Source organism: Panthera uncia, chromosome D4 (assembly GCF_023721935.1).
Source record: "Panthera uncia isolate 11264 chromosome D4, Puncia_PCG_1.0, whole genome shotgun sequence".
NCBI lineage: Eukaryota > Metazoa > Chordata > Mammalia > Carnivora > Felidae > Panthera > Panthera uncia.
Genome location: NC_064807.1, coordinates 47,763,813 through 47,780,138, shown reverse-complemented (window position 1 = coordinate 47,780,138; position 16,326 = coordinate 47,763,813). Strand labels below are relative to the sequence as shown.

The following is a 16,326-nucleotide window of genomic DNA, read 5'->3' as shown; positions in this document are numbered from 1 at the left end:
CACTGTGTCTAATTATCCCACTGATGACCATACTTATATGGCCTTTGTTATACATTTACATATTTGTTCTGGAATAATGGGGAAATGAATAGCAGCAGGAGCCCCCTTCATCAAACTCCATAGAGTATTTGAACCACAGAATGGTGAAAACTTTCAACAATACTATGAGTGACTAATAAATACGAGGATTGAATTAATCAAAACATAACCACTGGCTTCTGGTGGCAGGGTCTGGGGAGGGGACCACAGGTGCAATGTCCAGCTGTGAAGGGGGCAGAAAGAAGCTCTTGAAGCAGCCCAAGAAGCAGGCCAAGGAGATGCCCAAGAAAGGCATTCAAGCAGAAACAGAAAGAGGAGCATAAGACACTTGAGGAGCTAAAAGTGAAGGCCACGGAAAAAGGCCCTCTGGCCAGAGGTGGAATTAAGAAATCTGGTAAAAAGTAAGCTGTGCCCTGTGTCTGAGGCCATGGTGATCCTTAACTCCATTCCTGTGTAAACATCTGGATTCCCTGTCATGGCATTTGTTGCCACCTACAGCTAGGATGAAGTATTATCTTAAAAAAAAAAAATTAGGGTCGCCTGGGTGGCTCAGTCATTTAAGCGTCCGACTTTGGCTCAGGGCATGATCTCGCGGTTTGTGAGTTTGAGCCCCACGTTGGGCTCTGTGCTGACAGCTCGGAGCCTGGAGCCTGCTTCGGATTCTGTGTCTCCCTCTCTCTCTGCCCCTCCTCCACTTGTGCTCTGTCTCTCTCTGTCTCTCCAAAATAAATAAAATGTAAAACAAAAAATCATAAAGAAAAAAAAGTCATAATTTGAGCACCTGGTGTCTCAGTCAAGTGAGCGTCTGACTTGGCTCAGGTCATGATCTCCCGTTCATGAGTTTGAGCCCTGCATTGGGCTCACTACTATCAGTGTGAAACCCACTTCAGATCCTCTGTCCCTCTTCTCTCTCTGCCCCTCCCTTGTTTGCACTCTCTTGCTTTCAAAAATAAATAAACATTTTTTAAGCTATGCAGTACAAATGGAGAAAAATATTTTAGCAGTTTTAAAGAAAACCCAAAGAATCTATTGACATGGATCATGTATGAGAAGTTTTGAAAATTACATATTGGTTTTAGTCAAGTCTGAAAGAGATATAAATTGAAGTGGGCAGAAAGAAGTAAGAATGTGATATAAATGCTGAAGAAGAGTTAGGTGAAAGACAAGACTTCTCGTAAACTCTGAAAAGTTTAGATTTTGCTCTAAATATAATGTCAAGCCATTGATTTTGAGCTCTGGAAATTTAGAAAATCATTTTACATTCTAAAATATCAGTGTGAATGGGGCGCCTGGGTGGCTCAGTCAGTTAAGCATCTGACTTCTGCTCAGGTCATGATCTCACAGCTCATGAGTTCCAGCCCCATGAGTTCGAGTCCCGTGTCAGGCTCTGTGCTGAACCATCATCTCATAGTTCTTGGAATCAAGTCCCGCGTCAGGCTCTCTGCTGTCAACACAGAGCCTGCTTCAGATCTTCTGTCACCCCCTCTCTTTGCCCCTCCTCTGCTCACTCACACACACTCTCTCTCAAAAAAAATTTTTGTTTTCAATTTTTTTTTTAATTTAAATCAAGTTAGTTAACATACAGTGTAAAAATTATTTCAGGAATAGAATTCAGTGATTCATCACTTATATATCACACCCAGTGCTCATCCCAACAAGTGTCCTCCTTAATGTCCCCTGCCCATTTAGCCCATCTCCCACCCAACACCCTGCCAGCAACCCTCAGTTTGTTCTCTGTATTTAAGAGTCTCTTATAGTTTGTCTCCCTCTCTGGTTTTCAAATTATTTTTGTTCCCCTGCCCTTATCTGTTCATCTGTTTTGTATCTTAAATTGCATATACAAGTGAAATCATATGATACTTGTCTTTCTCTGACTGCCTTATTTCGCTTAGCCTAATACGTTCTATTTCCATCCATGTTGTTGCAAATGGGAAGATTTCATTCTTTTTGATCTTCGAGTAATATTCCATTGTGTGTGTGTGTGTGTGTGTGTGTGTGTGTGTGTGTGTATATATATATACATATATATATATATATATATGTATATATATATATATATATATACATGTATCACATCTTCTTTATCCATTTATCAGTTGATGGACATTTGGGGTATTTCCATACTTTGGCCATTGTCAATAGTGCTAATATAAACATTGGGGTGCATGTGCCCCTTTGAAACAGCACTCCTGTGTCCTTTGCATAGATACCTAGTAGTGCAATTGCTGGGTCACAGGGTAGTTCTATTTTTATATTTTGAGGAACTTCCATACTGTTTTCCAGAGTGGCTGCACCGGTTTGCATTCCCACCATTAGTGAAAAAAGGTTTCTCTTTCTCCACATCCTCGCCAACATCTATCCTTGCCTGATATGTTAATTTTAGCCATTCAGACAGGTATGAGGTGATAGCTCATTGTGGTTTTATTTTGTATTTTCCTGATGATGAGTTATATTGAGCATTTTTTCATGTGTCTATTAGCCATCTGGATGTCTTCTTTGGAAAAATGTCTATTCATGTCTTTTGCCCATTTCTTCACTGGATGATTTGTTTTTTTGGATGTTGAGTTTGATAAGTTCTTTGTAGATTTTGGATACTAACACTTTATCTGATATTTCATTTGCAAATATCTTCTCTCATTCTGTCAATGCCTTTTAGTTTTGCTGATTTTTTCCTTTGCTATGCAGAGCTTTTTATCTTGATGAGGTCCCAATAGCTCATTTTGGCTTTTGTTTCCCTTTGCCTCTAGAGACATGTCACATAAGAAGTTACTGCTGCTGAAGTAAAAAAGGTTGTTGCCTCTTTTCTCCTCTAAGGTTTTGATGGCTTTCTGTCTTACATTTAGGTCTTTCAACCATTTTATTTTTGTGTCTGGTGTAAGAAGGTGGTCCAGGTTCATTCTTCTGCATGTCGCTGTCTAGTTTTCCCAGCACCACTTGCTGAAGAGACTGTCTTTATTCCATTGGATATTCTTTCCTGCTTTGTCAAAGATTAGTTGACCATATGTTTATGGGCCTACTTCTGGGTTCTCTATTCTGTTCCATTGATCTATACGTCTCTTTTTGTGCCAGTACCATACTGTTTTGATGATTACAGCTTTGTAATACAGTTTGAAGTCCGGGATTGTGATGCCTCCTGCTTTGGTTTTCTCTTTCAGGATTGATTTGGCTATTTGGGGTCTTTTCTGGTTCCATACAAATTTTAGGGTTGTTTGTTCTAGCTTTGTGAAGAATTCTGATGTTATTTTGATAGGGATTGCATTGAATATATAAATTGCTTTGGGTGGTATCAGCGTTTTAACAATATTTGTTCTTCCAGTCCAGGGGCATGGAATGTTTTTCCATGTCTTTTGTATCTTGTTCAATTTCTTTCATAAGCTTTCTATAGTTTTCAGTGTATACGTTTTTCACCTCTTTGGTTAGGTTTATTCCTAGGTATTTTGTGGGGTTTGGTACAATTGTAAATGGGATCGATTCCTTGATTTCTCTTTCTGCTGCTTCATTATTGTACATAGAAAAAAAACTGTTTTTTTTTAGACCAACAAGGGGTCTTGGACTCTGGAATATTTGTGTTTCACCTAGAGATGCTGAAGCCAGACAAGAAAACTTAACAGCAGCAGATTGTGGGACAGAACAAAACCAGGAGCATGATGCTGTGGGTCATGGAGGCCATGAGACTATGCCAGGAACGGGGGCAAGAGAGTGTGTCAGATACTGCAGATAGTATAAGTAAGAACCAAACACAGAGGCATCCATCAGATGTGTCATCACGGAGGCCATTGTTGACCCCGACAAGAGTGGTTTCAGTAGTGCAGGTTAAGAGGAAGATTGGGAAGTGACAGTGTGGACCCCAGAGGCACAATTATTAACCTTTTCACCACTTTTCTATTTAAGGAGCAACAACAAAAGGAAATGACAACTGAGTGGATACAGAATTAAGATGAACTTTTTTGTTGTGTTTTTTGTTTTTTAATGGTGGGAATGTTACAATTGAGAAGGAAAGGTTGAATGTCCTGGAGTAGATAAATAAAGGATTTATATTCTCCAAAGGAGCAGACAGGGACAAGGGGATGGAAGCCTGAACACATATGAAAAGGCTAGCCTTAAAATTAAGAAAGTAGGGACACTTCACTCTTTGTCAACAGAAAGAAAGAGACAGTACATGAAGAGATACAGGTGGGTGGCATATTTATTGAAGGAATTCTGAGGGCATTTCTTTTTCTCCAATTTTCTCAACAAAATGTAAAGCAAAGTCATCAGCTGAGATGAAATGTGGGGATTTTTCTTATTACAAAAGGAATAAAGCAGTTGACCCTAATAAAGAGAGTTGCCTGAACCTGTTTTCAAGGTTGTGTACTACATTTTCCTTCCAAGTAAACCTGCTGCTATGTGATTCTAAATGAGGGGAGGATTATCTACAACGCAGATTCTGATAATTGTATGTCACTTCTTATACCATGGGGTTTATGAGTGGGTTGTAGGGGCTGGAAAATATACCAAACTATCACTTTACTCATGTTTTCCTTATTTTTTGAGATCAGTATTTAGAACAGTTCTGGAGGTAACTAAGATTATCCATACAACAGCAGGCTGAGGTTTAAAATAAAAGAGGCTAACATTTATGTTTCCCTGAAACAATGTTTATATAGAAATTTGGGGCGCCTGGGGAGCTCGGTCAGTTGAGCGTCTGACTTCCGCTCAGGTCATGATCTCACAGTTCATGAGTTCGAACCCCACGTCGGGCTCTGTGCTGACAGCTCGGAGCCTGGAGCCCGCTTCAGATTCTGTGTCTCCCCCCTCTCTGCCCCTTCCCTGCTCATGCCCAGTGTCTCTCTGTCTCTCAATCATAAATCAATGTTTAAAAAAAATTAATAAAAAAAAAAAGAAATTGAACATAGGTTCTATTCCTGTCTGTGCAAATAAAAGATGTAAAATTATCACAGCTGGAGTAGTGCAGAGAAGTACCTCTATTTTATTTTTTTGGAGCTACAGAAAATCTGATATTAGAGGACAAATGTGAAGGTCGGTACTTGAATCATGATTATCTTACATCACTGCAATTTATTTTTTAAGGTAATCTCATTTTTATGTGACAATTTCAAGCTGTATTATAACTTATGTACTAGAGTGGTCATTCTCTAGTTGGAACTTAAGGTAGCATTGGAGTTCTTACCTTGAGAACATTGATGAATCTTTAAAGATGAGAGGTTATAAGGAGAATTTAGACATACTAAAGACACAAAAACATTAATTTTGTCTTTTGGCAATAGCTCACACTTTTCTCTTTGATTAATTGGCGTTATGAATTTATCCTTTATCAGTTGATAATTAGAAACAATTTTTGGATGTCCAATTTCAATCTGTTCTGGAGCAACCCCTTTGTAACTTTTCTCTCTTTTAGTGTCGAGGGAGGGCTTTCTTAACAGGTGTTTCTATAATAAATTTATAGTATGTCCAATTTGGAGACCTATGAGACAATTGATCCCTGAACAGCAGAGGGACTTCTAGGTATAACATTATACATCTCAGACTCTAGAGTCAGGCAATCCTGAATTCTATCTTCCATCTCCACTGAGTTGTATGGTTTTGAGTAGGTTACTTACCCTCTCTTAAACTATATTTTCTTTTGTTTAAAATGGGATAAATGAGTACCTTTAGAGATATTGTAAGGGTAAATTGAGAAGATGAATATTAAACATGTCTGCAAAGTATTGAACATATGTATGCGATAGCAGTAATTAACGGCAGCAGCATTTTTGGAAAATAGCATATGTGGAATTTCTTCATGGAAGGAGTGGTTCCCAAATATTTAATTTCCTCATCTCTCGTTGATCTCTTCTTTAAAAAAAGTTTGTTTATTTATTCTGAAAGAAAGATAGACAGAGAGAGAGAAAGAGAGAGAGAGTGAGTGAACCAGGAAGAGGCAGAGACAGAGGGAGAGAGAGAATCCCAAGCAGTCTTCTTGCTGTCAGCTCAGAGCCTGATGCGGGGCTTGAACTCACGAGCCTGTGACATCATGACCTGCTCCAAAATCATAAGTGCCTGAGCCAGCCAGGCACCCCTCTTGTAGGACTTTTAATTTTAATTATTAAAATGCAAATTTATTATGGGTAAATATAATTTGCATCATCTTTCTTCATACTTGATGCATGAAAATATGTTAATATATATGCAAGATATGAGCCATAATAGTAAAACTGACCTATGAACTCATCACTCAGTTTAAGAACTGAAATACAAGAACTGCTTTGTCAATGAAGTGCTCCTTCACTGTCCCATCCTCCTGTCTCATGGTCTGGGGGAACTGCTGTTTTGAGGTTTGGTTTTATCATTTTCCCTTTTAAAAATATACTTTTATCACAAATGAAGTATCACCAGTTTTTATTTGCCAAGACTTCAGAGTATGTTAGATACTCCCTCAGTTTCATCAGTTTGACCCATCGTAATGGATTTAGATTCTTTTAAGGTAGTTTGAACTTTTACCCAGAAATAATGACATTTTGTGGGTAATGCAGAAAACTAGAAGAGACAAAAGCAAAGTTTTGTTATTTATTTGGGAAGTTCTAGCGAGTGCTATATTCGACCAAGTTGACCTTGGGGGACTCCAGAGAAAACACCCAGTCTGACTCCCTAGCTAGCCTCAAAATAATGTGGACTAGCTTTGTGTAAATCCAGAAAACAATCAACATTTTCCCCATAATTTATAGTAGGGTAGGAGGTTTATATGTCCATTTTTCTGGTGTCTTATTTTTGTTCTGGTGTCTGAAGCAAACAGAACATCTAAGATGCATTGTGGTCTTCCTACCCAAATCTTTTTCCGTTACAATTATTACATTTGTCCCCTCTTTTCTTTATCCCCCATGTAATACATTACGATCAATTGTGCTTTGTTAGTTGTAAAAAAAGGATACCAGAAGTATTCTCCTATGTGAAACCTATTCATTGCTATCAGAGAGGAGTAGCCTACGTGCACTTATTGAATTTTTTTATTCTTTCCTCCACTGAATTATTTTATTTCATTAAGAAGGTTTGGGGGATAGCAACATAAAACTATGTACGATTCCAAATTAACAAATATAAATTTTCTTTTACCAATCATGTATTTTCATAGGAATATTGACTATGAGATAGGAGACCATATATCTTTTTGAGAAGGAGGAGTTTGAATTATAATTAATAGTCATAAAATATTATTTTATTATACATATAGGTAACAGTACAGATATTAAGGTGAATTTTGGTTGGCGGTATTAGTTATCAGTTTTTAGTTGACATCTGCTAAAAATGGAGATTCTGAATTCCATTTTTGCTTTTATGGTTCTGAGAGATTTTCTGAAATAATGTTCTGATTTATTTCTTCATAAAATTAGTTCTGGTTTTGAGTACTTTGGTGGTATTTTGGTAGCATTGCATCAGCATTGTTATATACATATCATTGTACATGGCATAACACTGTAGTTTTCTTTGTGTTATTTCTATGTGAATTTTGTTGTCTATACCAAAAAAAAAATGCAAAATTGAGAATAAAATCTTTCTAGTTTTCCAAATTCCTTCAAAAAACAAATGTATACATGTGGCTTGTATCAGGGATTATAGGGTGAACTTAATATTGTATCTATCTAATTATTTACCTATTATGGAAGTTGAACTTAGCCATCAGCCAAACGTAGTTGGTTTAGTAATGCACCAAGCACTATATTAGTGTTAGGAGTCTTGCTACCGATAATCCAGCCAGGAGCTACTAGTAAAACACTTGTGAGAATATCTGTATTGGTTTTTCATTGCTGCTAACAAATTTCCGAAGACTTGGTGGCTTAAAATAACACATAGTTGTTATCTTAATAGAGTTCTGGATGTTAGAAATATGGAATGTCCCCGTGGGCTACATTCAAGGTGGGTGAAGGGTTATGTTACTTCTGGAGGCTGTAGTGGAGAATCTGTTTCCTTGACTTTTCCAGCATTTGGAAATAGCCCAATTTTTTGATTCAAGGTGCCCTTCCACTTTTAAAGCCAGCAAGGGCCCAGTGGCCAGTGTACTCTTTCTCAGGCTGTTACTCTGATATTGACTTTCCTGTTTTCCTTTTTCACTTATAAAAACCCTTCTGATTACATTGGCCAGGACAATCTCCTTATCTGTTATTCATAGTCTCCTTAAGGTCATTTGATTAGCTACCTTAATTCCCCCTTGCCATTTAATATATTTACACATTCCAGAGATGAAAACGTGCACATCTTTGGGATGCCATCCTTTTGCCTGTGACAAGTACTCCATCAGTCCAATTAGCTCCTGCCTAATTTTTAGACCTCCAAAGTAAAGAACTGAAAGTAGCATTTGTAGAATTGGAGTATAAAACATCTTTTTCATTATGCTTTACATACAAGTGCTGCAAAACTTTATTTTTGGTTGATATATTTGGATAATTATCCTTAGTTCTCCAGTTGATTTTTCATTTAAGTTAAAATAACATAGATTTAAGCTCTTAACCAAACATAAGAGTTCCAGTTTTAGAATTGTATTAATTTTAGAAACAAAGGACAGTAAGGGATACTTATGAATATTAATTAGGTTCTAAAATAAATTATAAGTGAATAAAATTCCAGAACCTAATGACTCAGCTTCTCTGTAAAGCATATTAAACATGACAGCATGATTTGCCCCTATTGTGTTTTCTTTAAATCCTTCTGACCTTATTTATTTGGAGTTTCAGGGTCAAACAAAAAGTATTAGGTATTTGATTTGAGCATATGAATTTTTAACTTAAGGGTATCTGATTCCAACTCTGTCAGGAACCTCTGACCTTATAGCTTGAAATGATTTGATTTAGTCAGCAGACATGATGGTCACTGTTTCATGTATAAACAAAAGCCATTTTTTTTTGTCTTTCAAACTGGATTTAAAATTCACTGACATGGTAGAAATAGAATTTAGGCTGAATATCATGGTATAATTAACATTATATTTATGTTGTGATAAAAATTGTCCTTTACACTGATGCTGAGCCAAGACAGATTGCAGCATGCATTTCTAAAAGATTCCAGAGGCCCATCCTCTTGTTTATTTCAAGATCTCAGGATATGCCTTTGCCAACTCATTCGTTTGGGGAATCTTTTTGATGAGCCCTAAATGTATAAAGGCATAGGTCAATGAATTGTGATTGGTGAAGGAGCCTTTATTTTATGTATTGGACATAAATTGGGAACAAAAGCAATATAGTAAAATGTTCTTCTAATTTGTAAGCACAAAAAGAAACTTTGGAGCATCACTGGTGTGTATCCTCCCCAAGGCTATATTTCCTATGATTCCCGATCTGATAGTAACCTGACACTTGTATTTCTCAGTTCATTGTACAGCGTGAGATTTTAGGCACCCTCTTTTAAGACAAATTGTATGGCTAGCCACTGAGCTCCAAGCACCTGTTACTATATAGACTTTATGTACTTAATGAACATCATTTTACTGAGAAATAATTTCACATCTCTGTTTTAGAAGTGATATCTTTGGTCGTGAAATTAAACCTCCCACTGTGCATGATTAACCAATCCAAACTTTTCAGAGAGGTGAAAAATATCCAGGATCTCTTTATATTGCGCATAAACTACATGATTGAGTTTTTACGTTTTATTATCATTTAGCGTTCATTTTGTTTTACTTGGACTCAGAGGATTAAAAGCTAAACTTGGATTGAATCTCAGCTCCACGTTTTTAAGATCTCTGATTTTCATTTCCTTGGAAATTAAATAGCAAATAGTAACACCTATCTCTCTAAATTATAATGACTAAAAAAGATAACATGTTTCATTATCTAACCTAATATCTTGTTCATAGCAGTTATGGGAGAAACCTTCTTTCCTTGGCTTTTATTTTGTGGTATATTCTCCTTCTCTCTTCTTTTTAGTTACTAGGGTGGTAAATCCTGTGTACTTTTTCAAGGTGCATTGTGTTGCTTTCTGCCTAGACCTTATGGTTGCATAAGATGAAAAATTGGTCGTTGACATTTATTGTGATGAAATAAAGGGTAAAAAGAAAAAAAGAGGTTTGAGGCTTTGAATATAAATATCCCAGAGGAGAAAGGAAAATTAGAGGTCCCCAATCCTTATAGGGCAATGAGATACATCCTCAGGATGGTAACTCTAGGATACATCCATCAAACCTAGAGAAATAAATAAAATAATTTCTTAAATCTTATTAATGGCTTGTTGAATAGCATTAGCCTACTTAGTAGATAATATTTCTACATTAGTCACGGTCTTTCCTCTTGAGAATTGGAATTTCCTTCCTTTTGATTCCTGTGCATCTCAGAAAGCCCTGCTGTTCTTGGTGAGAAATCTTTTACTAACACAGGCTCAGTGGGGATATTTGAGAGTAAAAAAAAAATTAGATGGTTATAAAAAGATATGTGCACTTTTCTTATGTTATTACACCTGTATTAGCATACCTTAAGCTCCACTCACTTGTTAAGAAGAAAATTTTAGAAGAAAAACATCTTAGGTACCTCAAGGGTTATAGGTAAAGAATTACCCAAATTTAAGACACAGGTCACGAAACTCTAGTTGAAAGGTCACAAGCATACATTATTGCTTATTTGCTATAAAACGTAAGCTTCTTGGGGCACCTGGGTGGCTCAGTCGGTTAAGTGTCTGACTCTTGGTTTCATCTTAGGTCATGATCTCATGGTTCCTGGGTTCAGGCCCCTCATAGGTCTCCATGCTGGCGGTGTGGAGCCTGCTTGCTCTTTCTCTTTCTCTGCCCCACCAAGCTTGCTCTCTCTCTCCCCACTCTCTCTCCCTCCCTCCCCCTCCCTCCCTCTCTCCCTCCCTCCCTCTCTCTCTCCCTCCCTCTCTCTCTTTCTCTCAAAGGAAATAAATAATTTTTTAAAAAATCAAAAGGAAATTTTAGTAGAAGACAACTAGCCATAATGCAGCCTTGTTTTGTGGGGGCTTGAGGAAGTAGATGCCTTATTTTTGTTTGGGAAGTAGAATTAGGCATTTAAAAAAGAAGCATTCCAACCTGAGCTTTTAAGGAAGAGTGATGGGATAGAGGAGGGAGATCGAGAAACATTTAGGCACAAGAAAAGACAATGGAGAGTGCAGAACTCTTGTGTGGAGAGGGTTTGGCAGAGGTTTGCCAAACATGTTAAGTCCAGGTAGAGATATCAAGGGGCCCAGGGAAGAAGGAAGGTAAAAATTCAGGCTGAAGTTAGAGAGAGGACTCTAAGCTGGAAATACAAAAATCTGAGCCATCTGAAGAGAGTTGGTAATGGAAGTTTTATGATAGGACATAAAATGGGTTATAGAGAGAATGACAAGGACTAATGCAAGGATCCAGAGAACTTAGGAATGGCCTACACTGAAGAATTGAGAGGAATTGGGAGATAAGAAAGAAACAGAGAAAGACGAATCAGAGTAGTAGTAGACAGACTAGAGGAGTGTTCTCAGACCCTGAGGGGAGAAATGTTTTGAGGGTGGTCAACCTTGGATGTATCATGTTGCAGGAGGATCAAGAAATGTTTTGTCAATGAACAAATGTGTTTGAACTAGAGGTAGATATTTGCTATGTGCAAATATTGCCACTCCTACCCTTGGACTCTACTGACTGATAAAGTTAGTGACTGTAAATATCTTCTCATTGATTTGTATACCTTTGTCCATGTCATTTATGGTTACTCCAGGAAAGGGGAATCCAGACCATATGTATTCTTTTCAGTTTCATGTATCTTTGTACATACTTTCTCAAGTGCTTTGTACATGATTTTATATTCTGTTGTAACCATAGTTTTTCTTTGCACAAAAGATTTGCTAACAAGAGCTCTGATTTCTCAAGTGAACCCAAACATTTCTAATTAAATGTGTGTTTAGTATCTTTCAGAGAAAAATTCCTAATGCTTCCATTAGAATTAGTAAGCAGTACATGTCTACAATAATAACAATAGAGCTTGGTGACTTTTAATCTTTGGATAGAAAACTCCTTTTGATAATTAACTAAAAAAGTCTTGCAGAATGTGCTTTAATTTCCACAATACTGTTTTTGATAATGTGTTAAACTTAAAGGGAGTGATTAAGATATTTTTCCCAATAAGCATAAAGGAAAAGTCAGGAACAAAGTTAGTCTCTAAATTAAAATACTTAGTTTTTGCTATTTATTAATATTTTAGCTGATTCTCTAATTGCTTCTGTGTATATGTCATACTTATCCAATTTAACTGTAAGATTGGGGGCCAACACTATTTTTATAACTTTTGTTTTGTTTTAATTGGCCATGTAACAGCACAATATCCTATACATGAAGCACGATAGTAAACTGAATGTCTGTTGAATGGACCCAAAAGAATTTTCTACATTTATATGTCCCTCTGTTTCTTTTCATTTCTGTCATTAAACATAATTAGAGTCATCCCATCTCATTTTTTATGAGTTTTTATAGGAAAAACTCATAAATGGACTTGTTATAAAAAAGGATGCTTTCCATCATGTTATCAAAGAAATAAATATTTTGAACTTAAACCAGAGAAATTAGATAAAAATGGAATACTATAAGTTAGAGCAAAATTTTATACAGAAGAAGTATATCTGACGTTGTAAAAGAAGTAAAAGGTCGAAACATTGCAAAGTAAGAGTGAGATATGAGAGCATGCTTTATTTTTTGTTTATTTTTCATACCTAACACATAACTCATTCTTTTTACCTCTGACAGTAACATTTGTGCAGAAAGGTCATTTTCATTAACCTTAGGTTGGTAATTTCCAGCCTCCCTGCCCAAAGGCATTGCTGTTATTTACAATTTTTCTTAGTCTATGCAAAACCAAACAACCATCAGTGTAAGGCTAATATATGTTAAATGCCTTAGGCACATTTCAATTAAGTATTAACAAAGATTGGAAAATTTCCAAAACATTTAGTGAATATTACTTTCAATCATTTTTATTAAAATTAATAGCAAGTTTTAAAAAGTATACCAGGGAGCTGAGGAATTGAATTCTTAACTTATAAAGGGCTACTTGTACTAATGTAGAAATAATTTTAGTACAATTCAGCTGCATGTTACCTGGTCCCATTAAATCCTGAATTTTGTGTGGGTGGAGGATAGTAGTTATATGCAAATTAATTTTGTTTTAGTACTTTTATATAGTGACTTCTAATTTTAATGAGTATTTACTAGATACCAAAAATATTGAACTGATATGTGAACAAGCTGAAAACTACATTCATCCATCATTAACGGTATTTTCTCAAAGATGAACTTTGAGATAGATCAGTTTATAAAAGTAAGGACAAGAACTGTTCAAGCTAAAGATTATACAAATATAGAAACATTAAAATCATGATAAGATGAACCAATGACACAGAATTGTGTTTTTGAGAATTTTAAAAAAGTACAAATAAAGACTGAATTAAATGGAATATATTATTAAAATATCAAAATAAATCAGAAATTATAATGGCCCAAATTTACCTCTCAAAATAGTATTATATAGAATATGAACTTTAAAAGAAAACAAAAGCCATTGGACTTCTCACTTAGTAACCCTTTGTTTTATTTTAAAATAAAAGGTCTCTAGCTATGTACCAGCCTACAAAACTACGGGTATTACACACATTTAAAAAAAGTGGTATTTTATCAGATTTAGTCTATAATATCTATAATCTTTCTGCCTGTTGACTTGGACGTCCACGCTCTGTCTACCTTTGCTCCATCCTGTTCCCTCCGACCAACGTAAGGAAATTACTTCCAAAATTGCCACCACTCTCCTGAGTCATCAATGTTTCCCTTTCAACTGAGCCTCTTAGTGGCAAACAGATTCTAGGAGACCCCCGACTCTCCCCCACGCCTGTTAGTCAAGCCCTGTGGAATTCCCTCCCTTGAGTGAGTGTGAGTGGTCCTTGTTCCTTGTTCCTTCTAGCCAATAAAATATGGCAAGAGTGAAGGGATTTTGCAGATGCATTAAGGTCCCAAAGCAGTTGATTTTGAGTTAATCAAGAAGTTTATCCAGGGATTGATGTAATCAGCCAAAGACCCTGTAGAGAGAGTGGGGCCTCCCTGAGGGCAGAAAGTTTCCTCGCTGGCTTCAGGAAGTTCAGGAAGTAAGCAGCCATGCTGAAATTAAAAAAATAAATATATATATATATTTTTTATTTATATAAATATTTTATTTTTTTTTTATTTTATAATATATATATTTATATATATAAACATAATAAATATTATGTATAATATTTATTATATATGTTATATATATTATAATATATATTATATTATATATAACATTATATATAATATTTATTATGTAATATGTATGAGATATATATAGAATTTTGAAGTTTAGGTACTAATTTTTCAGCCTTTTAAAGATATTACCCATAAACACTAATTTTCCTTCATTTCTTCCATTCAAGTTAATGCTATATAAAGAACGGACATGAACAAGTTAAGGATTTTGAATAGAGTATTGCTGGAATAGGGGCACCTGGGTGGTTCAGTCAGTTAAGCATCTGACTGACTCAGGTCATGATCTCATTGTTTGTGAGTTTGAGCCCCACATCGGGCTCTGTGCTGAGAGCTCAGAGCCTGGAGCCTGCTTAGGATTTTGTGTCTCCCTCTCTCTCTGCCCCTCCCTTGCTCATGTTCTCTTTCTCTCTCTCTCAAAAATAAATAAACATTAAAAAAAAAGTATTGCTGGAATAGTCACAGCATTTTTGTTATTCTTTTTCCTTGCTTTATTTTTTTAATTTTAACCCCAGCATAGTTAACATACACTGTTATATTATTTTCAGGTATACATACAGTGATTCAACAATTCTAATAAATCAGTGCTTGTCAAGACAAGTTGTTTACCTGTTTCATCCATTCCTCCACCCATTTCCTCTCTGATAACCATCTGTTTGTTTTCTATAGTTAAGAGCCTATTTCACGAGTGAAATAATAATGTATTTGTCTTTCTCTGACTGATTTATCTCACTTAGCAATACTCTCCCCCTCCACCCATGTTGTTGCAAATGATTTCATTTGCAAGATTTATTCTTTTTTATTGCTGCATAATATTCCAGTGTGTGTGTGTGTGTGTGTGTGTGTGTGTGTGTGTATCACTTCTTTATGCATTAATCTATGAATGGACACTGGGCTATTTGCATAATTAGGCTATAGTAAATAATGCTGCAATAAACATAGATGTGCATATATCCCTTCAAATTAGTGTTTTTGTGTTCTTTGGGTAAATCTCCAGTAGCGTGATTACTGGGTCAAAAAATAGTTCTATTTTTAATTTTTTGAGGAACTTCAATACCGTCCTCCACATTGGCTGCACCAGTTTGCATTCCCACCAACAGTACAGGAGGGTCCCTATTTCTCCACATCCTCACCAACACTTGCTGTTTCTTGTGTTTTTGATTTTAGCCATTGTGACAGGTGTGAGGTGATATCTCTTTGTGGTTTTGATTTGTATTTCCCTGATGATGAGTGATGTTGAACATCTTTTCATGTGACTATTGGCCATTTGTATGTCATCTTTGGAGAAATGTTTGTTCATGTCTTCTTCCTGTTTTTAAACTGGATTATTTTTGGAGAGGTGTTGAGTTGTATCAGTTATATAATTTGGATACTGAACCTTTATCAGATATGCCATTTGTAACTATCTTTTTCCATTCAGTAGGTTGTCCTTTAGTTTTGTTGATTGTTTCCTTTGCTCTGCGGATGCTTTTTATTTTGATGTAGTCCCAATGGTTCACTTTTGCTTTCATTTCCCTTGCCTCAGGAGACTACTTAGAAAGGTATTGGTATGGCTGATATCAGAGAAATTATTGCCTATGCTCTGTTTTAGGATGTTTACAGTTTCAGGTCTCATATTTAGGTCCTTAATCCATAATTTTCTATATGGCTTAAGAAAGTGGTACAGTTTCATTCTTCTGCATGTAGCTTACCAGTTGTCCCAACACCATTTGTTGAAATCACTGTCTTTTTCCCATTGGATATTCTTTCCTTCTTTGTCAAAGATTTACTGACCATTAAATCATGGGTTTGCTTCTGGGCTTTCTACCCTGTTTCATTGATCTATATGTCTGTTTTTCTGCCAGTACCATACTGTTTTGATTACTACAACTTTGTAGTATAACTTAAAATCTGGAATTGTGATACTTCCAGCTTTGTTTTTCTTTTTCAAGAACTCTTTGGCTATTCGAAGTCTTTTGTGTTTCCATATAATTTGTAGGATTGTTTGTTCTAGTTCTGTGAACAGTGCTGTTGGCATTTTGATAGGTATTACAATGAAATCTGTAGATTGCACTGGGTAGTATTTTTGG

General features: G+C 36.0%; 1 pseudogene; it reads left to right on the top strand.

Annotated features, from left to right (window-relative positions):
• The first annotated feature begins 212 nt into the window (after positions 1–212).
• Positions 213–444, top strand: LOC125927462 (translation machinery-associated protein 7-like; annotated as a pseudogene).
• The last annotated feature ends 15,882 nt before the right edge of the window (positions 445–16,326 follow it).